Source organism: Mastomys coucha, unplaced genomic scaffold (assembly GCF_008632895.1).
Source record: "Mastomys coucha isolate ucsf_1 unplaced genomic scaffold, UCSF_Mcou_1 pScaffold4, whole genome shotgun sequence".
NCBI lineage: Eukaryota > Metazoa > Chordata > Mammalia > Rodentia > Muridae > Mastomys > Mastomys coucha.
The window spans coordinates 33174409-33182874 of NW_022196910.1; positions in this window are offsets into that span (position 1 = coordinate 33174409).

Genomic DNA, 8466 nt, shown 5'->3' on the forward strand with positions numbered 1-8466 from the left:
TTCTTCTATTAGTTTTAATGTATCTGCTTTGAGGTGAAGGTCCCTGATCCATTTGGACTTGAGCTTTGGAGTACCAGAATTTCAAATACACCTACAACCCTTTATTTTAAACCTGCACTGTCCATTAAGAAATTGACAAAGTCTTATCTAAATACTCAGGCACAGGAAATTAATGAAACCCAGAAAAAGAGGAAGAAGAGAGACAATGGTTAGAAATATAGAAGAGTTGAGAGTGCTCTGTAGTGTATCCGATATCTCCTCAGAAATACATTTCCTGGATGCCTAGGAAACATGAGACTTAGTCTATATTTGCTAAAATTTCTGTATTTAGATATCAATACAGTGTGTTTTAGTAGAAAGAGCCAAGAAGCAGTTATATAAACTGAGAAAATAAGCAGGAAGGACAGCTGTGTACTGACATCAGGGATGGAAAAGAAACATGATCACAAGCTGAGAAAAAGCTACAGATGTAATAATACTAATGAAGGCTTCTACATATGATGTAGCTCACTGAGTACCAATTTACCATAAAACCACAGCTGTACCAAGAGGACCCTACAGTGGTGTGATATATTATATATGAATAGCACTTTAAATTTTAGAAAAAATGTAATGAGATAATTTCACATAATTTCCTAGAGATATATTTATATATCCTTAAAATATTCTAAGCCCACAAAGTGTGCATAAATTTAACAAAAAATATTATTTGTTGATAAACTTTTTTCTTTCTTTCTGTAAAGGAAGCAAAGATCTTGATTAGGGAGAGATGATTGAATAGTTCCTGCTTTGCATATGAAATTAAAAAGGCATTCTAAAAATGAAAGAAAAATTTTATTTTAGTGACTGGAAAATTCTGTCATTTTACATTATTGATATTTGAAGTCCTCAGATAGATGCTGTTGACCCTTGTTAATTTTTCTTGATTTGTTAAGTTTTGTGAATTGTTTGAATGGGTAAACTTCAATGAACTAGTTCCAGATTAGGAAAAGTGGTAATATTCATTTTAGCTCTTAAGGAGATCTTAAGCATGGGAATTATGACACCCATGGAAGTGAGTTTCATTAGTAAGATGTTGATTGAGGCCGGGCAGTGGTGGTACACGCCTTTAATCCCAGCGCTTGGGAGGCAGAAGCAGGCAGATTTCTGAGTTTGAGGACAGCCTGGTCTACAGAGTGAGTTCCAGGACAGCCAAGGCTACACAGAGAAAAAAAAAAAAAAGATATTGATTGAGACTTATAAATGCAGTTAAGGTTGGGATGGCAAACAGGCAAAAACAAAGTAACCCAAAGTAATTAAACTTATGATAGAAATCTTATATGACCTTGAGAGAACTCATACTAAAGTCACCCATATATTGAATAATTTCTTGAGAGATTTAAGAATAAACCCAAGAACAAGAATATTATGCTCAGGTATAGTAGTCCGCACTGTGGGCAGTTGATTCAGGATGTTTTACTTGAAACAAGATACTTTTTTTTTTCTATATTCAGCATTCAACTTTACAGAGTGGTTGTAGGTATTAAATATTTAAATAAAAAGATATAGCACTTACTTCGTCAATTCAAAAGTGACTGTATTATAATACTGTCAGAGTTGTTTGCACTTGTGGATGTGCAGAGAAATGTCATATGTAAAAGCTTAAGAAAGTACAGTCCACGAAGAGAGCTTGAGGATTTGCATGCTGTAGACTATTTTTGACCAATGAGAAATAAACATTTGAATATTACTGGTTGTTTGTAAACACCTAGAAAAGGAGGAAATGGGCACTGCAAGCCTAGATGAATTTTATATGAAATGAACCGTGTCAAGCTGAATACATTCCTCTTGGAAGAAAATTAGAGAAAAAACTTTATCTCTACCATTTCTTGCCTTTAAAAGTAAGTTTTGTATTGTGATTATGAGCAAGAAAAACAGGAAAAAAAGTAATAGATGCATGGGTCACTGCTTGAAGAAATAGATCTGAAACTGGACCCAAAGTGAAGTCCTGATTAATGAGTTAATGAAGACAAGAGAATTTATAGCTGTGTGTTTTGGGTTCCAGCTCTGCTTTACTCAATGAAGGAGGAAGATTTAAAATGTTAACAATGAAGATCTTGATAAAATATAATCTCAAAATGCAGTTTGTACAACTCATACTTACAAGTAAATACAAATTAAAAATATATATATTTTTTAAAGAATTGGCCCTCTGGGCAGTTTGCTTTACTTTTTAAAAAAAGTTTATTTATTTATTTTATGTGTATGAATACACACTGTACAGATGGTTGTGAGCCTTCATCTGGTTGTTGGGAATTGAATTTAGGACCTCTGCTCAATCTGCTCAACTCTGCCTGCTAGGTCCCTGCTTGTTCCAGCCCAAAGATTTACTTATTATTATACATAGGCAGCTGACTTCAGACACACCAGAAGAGGGCGTCAGATCTCATTACGGGTGATTGTGAGCCACCATGTGGTTGCTGGGATTTGAACTCAGGTCCTTTGGAAGAACAGTCAGTGCTCTTACCCACTGGAGCCATCTCTCCAGCACCAATATTTTTAATTTAATGGTAGGAAAATATTTTCAGATGTGTTTTGCTATAGCAGGAATTAGAAATCAGTGTCCTTAAAGATTTACTTTAGAAAATGAGTCTAAAAATTAATGCCAACTATTTGTCTAAGATAGTTAATGAAGTACTACAGCATAGGCAAAAAGCTCGATGAGAAAGAATATGTTACTAAGCTAGAAGACAAGATAAAGATAAAAAGGTAAACAACATAAAGTGTGAACTAAGCCTCAAGGCTTCTCTTTTAGAGTGAAAAGGGGCACAGAACTGATAAATATCTGCTGAGTTTGATCACAAAGAGAACAAACATAGGTAATTCATTTAAAGAACAAAAAAAGCAGTTGGCTACAGAAGTTTACAAATGGTAAATATAATAATAACTAAAGTGTACCTATAAATTTGAAAATAAGTTTATTCTAATAACATATTGAGAAAATGCTCAAGTTTCAGAGGAAGTTGAAAGGCTTGGATGAGGTTTAATACATGGATGCCTAATACTGATTATATCCACCATCATATACATAAATTGAACAAATTAGTGAGGAACTGGAGTGAAGATCTAGTTACAGCAGAACTCATTAGTATATAAATATTTAATGTTGTATTGGCCAATAACAGAAAATTAAAATTTATGATATTAACATTTATATCAACAAATATATTAATGTGATATATATCAGGTATCAGATTCAAAGATACCAATATCTGAGAGTTTTAATAAAAGTGTATAAGATCTCTTGAGTTACATTACAACAAACTTAACTCCCACTAAAATCTGTAAATAAACAATAAAATGTGATAATGATAAATTAGAAAATTAGAAAATAAAGATGTCAGTTATCTTAAACAGAGTTTTAGATTATTATTTAGGTCCAATTAAGATTACCACAGGTTTGTTTTTAATATGAGATGATTTATAATTTTCAAGGAAATGCTATAAGTTCTAGGCTTTACTGAAGGAAAACAGACACAACAATTGATGAGAAGTGCCTTGGACATATGAAGATGGCTTTTAAAATTAAAAATAAAAGTATGTGATATTGGATAGATTTATTGAAATACATAAAGGTTAGTGATCCAACACTACTGTGTATAAACTGAAGTGCCACTTAAGTAAGAGAAGAGTGGATTTGCTAAAGTGAAAATGATATTATCATTAAATCTTAATCAAGAAATCAGTGGAAGTTGTAACTTATTTTTCATATTGTACACACACGTCAAGTGCAGGTAAATAAAATTTAAATTAGAACATCTAGTAATGATATCATCGTGTCGTTAGGATATCCAGAGTTCCCTTACTAAAGCATGGAAACATCTATCAGAGCAGCTTCTTTTATAGTAGAAAAAATGAGTAGAGGTATTCACAACTGGCCCACATGTGAAGAATAGGAGTCGTGCTCAGATGTAAATGTGACACATATATCAAATCTTCTACCCACAAGCCTTAAAGACCATCACAGAAGGTGGGACTGGGTGAACCAGAGATAGCAGAACTGCAGCAATGCACTTATTTGCTGGACATGACAGGACCATTGCACACAGGAAATCACAGCAGCTATGAATGCTGGCAGAAGACTCACATAACATCACTCAGGCTAAAATAGATTGAGAAAAGGCCTCAAGTGATCCCACATGTTGTGGAGGTATGGTTGACAAATAATGGCTTCTGGGAAAGAGAAAATCAGTTTTCTTCAAGGACGTAGCCCTGAGAGGCTACCCATGCTCTAGTAGGTTATTCTATACCCATATAAACATAGGCAACATAAAGTAGTCTATTGGTTTTATATGAGGAGCACATGTCTTTGAGAAAGAACTGTGGTGAGGAGACTAGGGGAGACAAAAAAATGGTTTTTATTAAAAGACACTTAATGCATGTATGTATACTTCCAACAAAACAGCATGAAAATCCTTAAAGTAAAAGATTGATTTCTCTTTATTTGACATCTAAAGAATGAATTATTCAAATCCACTAATAATTTATGTTCATAGCTACAACTTGCTTATAAAGAAGCTGTATATATAACCAATAAATTAACATGCCTGTAACTAAGAAATTCTCACAAAATCAATGGAAAAACAAGTATATGTAAATGAAACATGAGCAAAAGACTTAGCTAGATCCTTAACAGAATGGGAAATCCAAAGACCAATAAACGAATAGGATGAGAATCTGTCTCACTTATTAAAGAAATTTGAATAGAGACACAGTTAACTGTCCTTTCTCATTAGGGCATATAAAATAAAAGCTGTGTGACAGGAATAAAAAATATAGCTAGTTTTGAGTAAACATGTTGGGAAGTAACATAGCATTATTGTGCTCAGTGGATGATATGCAAAACAATTATTTTCTTCATAACATATTCCCTGGGGAACCCTTTCCGTGTTTACAAAAACATGGTGACAAGAAATTTTATAATATCAGGTTATTTGAATAACTCCAAGTAAAACATTATTTACCAATAAAATAAAATAAAATAAATGAAAAGAAGTGGTGTACATGGTATGCAACATAGACAAATTTAACACATACAATACAAATGGAAAATAAGACCCAATTAAGTAACATGTGCCAAATTATTGTAATTAGCTAACATCAAAAATGATTAAGTATTGTTTCAAGGAAGGGATAATTGTTATAAACTACATATAAATGGCAATGCATTTCCTTGTTGCTTAATGACCATAAGCAAGTTTTCATATTCCCATTGGTTATTTGATTGTCTTTTGAGAAATACACATTCAGGTTATTGGCTTTTTTGTTTTCTGTTTTAAAAAATGAAGTGCCTTTTTGAAGGTGTTTTGTTTTATGCTTTTTTTTTCTAATGTGTTGTTGGAAATTTAACTTGGGGATACGTGTGCATGCTAGGCAAGCGCTCTTGCTCTGAGCTACATATACCTTAGATCCCTAACAGAAGAACTTTTCTCATCATCATAATGTTATATCAGGGTTTTTTCTTTTAAAAATATATAGTTTATTCTTTAATTTATGTTTTATTTATTTATTTTTACTTTTTTATTAAAATAGATTTGTCTCTTATACAATGCATCCCAACCACAGATTCCCCTTTTTCCACTTTTCCCAGCTTCTTTCAGCTCTCCTCTTCCTCAGATCCACTTCCCTTCTGTTTCCCTTCAGGAAAAGAACAGGCCTCCAAGAGACAGCAACCCAACAGGACAAAAGAAGATACAATAAGAAAAGACAAAAGGCTTCATATTGAGGCTGGGCATGACAGCCCAAATGTTGGAAGAGTCCAAGAGCACACAAAAGAGTCAGAGACACACCAGCTCTCACTGTTAAGAGCCCTACAAAAACACTAACCTAAGAGTCATAACATAAGCAAGAGGGTTGGATGCAGACCCTTCCAAAGCCCACACTTGCTGCTTCAGTCTCTTTGAAGTCCTGTTTAGTTGATTCAGTAGAGCATGCTCTTCTGGGGTCCTCCATTCCCCCAACTCCTACAATCTTTCCTTCTCCTCTTCTGAGGGGTTCTTGGATTTTTAGGGAAGGAACCCAATGGAGACTCTCCAATTTAGACTTTCTGCATAATATGTCTGTGGGTCACTGCTGGAAGAAGTCTTTTTGATGATAATTGAATAAGATACCAGTATATAAATATAACAGAGTATCATTAGGAATCATTTCATTTAATTTTTATTTCTCTGTTTCTCTCTCTCTCCTATAAGTCATTTGCATACATGACATATATATGTGTGCATATATATACACACATATATATATATGTATACATATATGGCATTTTTTCTTCTGTTTATTTTTTGTCCTGTTCAATATGTTTGTTTATGTTTTATATTGTTTATTATTATCCCTTAGATGTCTGTTTATTTTCTTTTTTCTTTAATTGGATATTTTCTTTATTTACATTTCAAATGTTATCCCCTTTCCCAGTTCCCCATCTCCGGGACCAGGGAACTCCCTATCCCATCTCTCCTCCCCCTGCTTCTATGAGGGTGGTTCCCCACCCACCCACCCATTCCCTCTTTCCAGCCCTGGCATTCCCCTACACTGGGGCATCAAGCCTTCACAGGACCAAAGGTCTCTTCTCCCATTGATGTCCGACAAGGCCATCCTCTGTTACATATGCAGCTGGAGCCATGGGTCCTCCTTGTGTACTCCTTGGTTGGTGGCTTAGTCTCTGAGAACTCTAGGGGGATCTGGTTGGTTGATATTGCTGTTCTTTCTATGGGTTGCAAACCCCTTCAGTTCCTTCAGTCCTTTCTCTAACTCCTCCTTTGGGGGTCCCTGCACTCATTCCAATGGTTGGCTGTGAGTATCTCCCTCTGTATTTGTAAGGGTATGGCAGAGCCTCTCAAGAGACAGCTATATCAGGCTCCTTTCAGTAAGCACTTCTTGGAACCCACAATAGTGTCTGGGTGCTGCAGGCTGGCCGATCTGGGCCTTTCTCAACCCGCGGTTGAAACAGGGTCCTAGTCAGGTCGACAAGGCATAGGCGAAGAATGACAAACAGAGCCGACACAAGGGTGTGTTGAATCTGAATGTATTTGTACAAGGTGGAATTCAGGCTTAAATACCATACAGCAAGCAGGGCAGATGACAAGAGTCACGTAGGCAGGTGGGGGTTTCAGCAAGGGACACAAGACTGAGGTCATGTAGGCAAGTAACCTCCACACCAAGGTCAGCAGGGTCTGGTAGCCAGGTGTGAAGCAGGAGGAAGAGGAGTGGAGCACTCCCTGTTGAGGTATTTTGGTATTCCTATGCTAATTCTCTGGTTCTGCTGGAGGCAATGACTAGGAGGTTCTGACCTAACACTTCTAGTTAATGTCCTTAAGTGGAAGCCCTTTATTATTCTCTAGTATGTAAAACATTTCTAACTATTGTGAACTATCTATTGCCCTAAGGAATATGCTTGACCTCTGTTGCTAGCTCTGGCAAGGCAGATTCCTTAGAGAAATTCCAAGTTATGGACAGCTTGGTATTAAACTAGGATAGATTGGAAACGTTGTGCTGGCCAGGAAACAATGCCCAATCTTAGCCATTTACGAATCATTTCTTGGGGTTCCTTTATGCCTAAATATGAGGGTGTGTTGATGATTGGAAAGAGTAATCTGGAACACGTCTGAGTGAGGAGATACCAGCGACTGTCTGAATCTCCAGGAGGCACAGAACTCCTTTTGGATCCTTAATGCCTCTAATCCTAATCAGGCTTTTACCCCCAATATTTCAGATATGGCTGGAGTAGACGAGTGTGCATGGCATCTGGGTTTGGTGACTCTATATGGGATGGATACCCAGATGGGGCAGTCTTTGTATGACCTTTTCTTCAGTCTCTGCTCTGTATTTTGTCTCCATATTTCCTCCTGTGAGTATTTTGTTCCTCTTTCTAAGAAGGACCGAAGCACCTACAATTTGGTCTTTCTTCTTTTTAAGCTTCATGCTGTCTGTGAATTATTTTATCTTGGGTATTCTGAACTTTTGGGGTAATATCCACTTATCAGTGAGTGCATACCATGTCTGTTCTTTTGTGATTGGGTTACCTCACTCAGGATGATATTTTCTATTTCCATCCATTTGCCTAAGAATTTTATGAATTCTTTGTTTTTAATAGCTGAATAGTACTTCACTGTGTAAATGTACCACATTTTCTATATCCATTCCTCTGGGTTCTTTCCAGCTTCTGCCTTTTATAAATAAGGCTGCTATGAACATACTGGAGCATGTGTCCTTGCTATATGTTGGTGCATCTTTTGGGTATATGCCCAGGAATGGTATAGCTTAACAATCCTACATCTGATAGAGAGCTAATATCCAATATATACAAAGAACTCAAGAAGTTAGACTCCAGAGAATCAAATAAGCCTATTAAAAATGGGATACAGAGCTAAACAGAGAATTTTCAACTGAGGAATATCAAATGGCCGAGAATCATCTAAAGAAATGTTC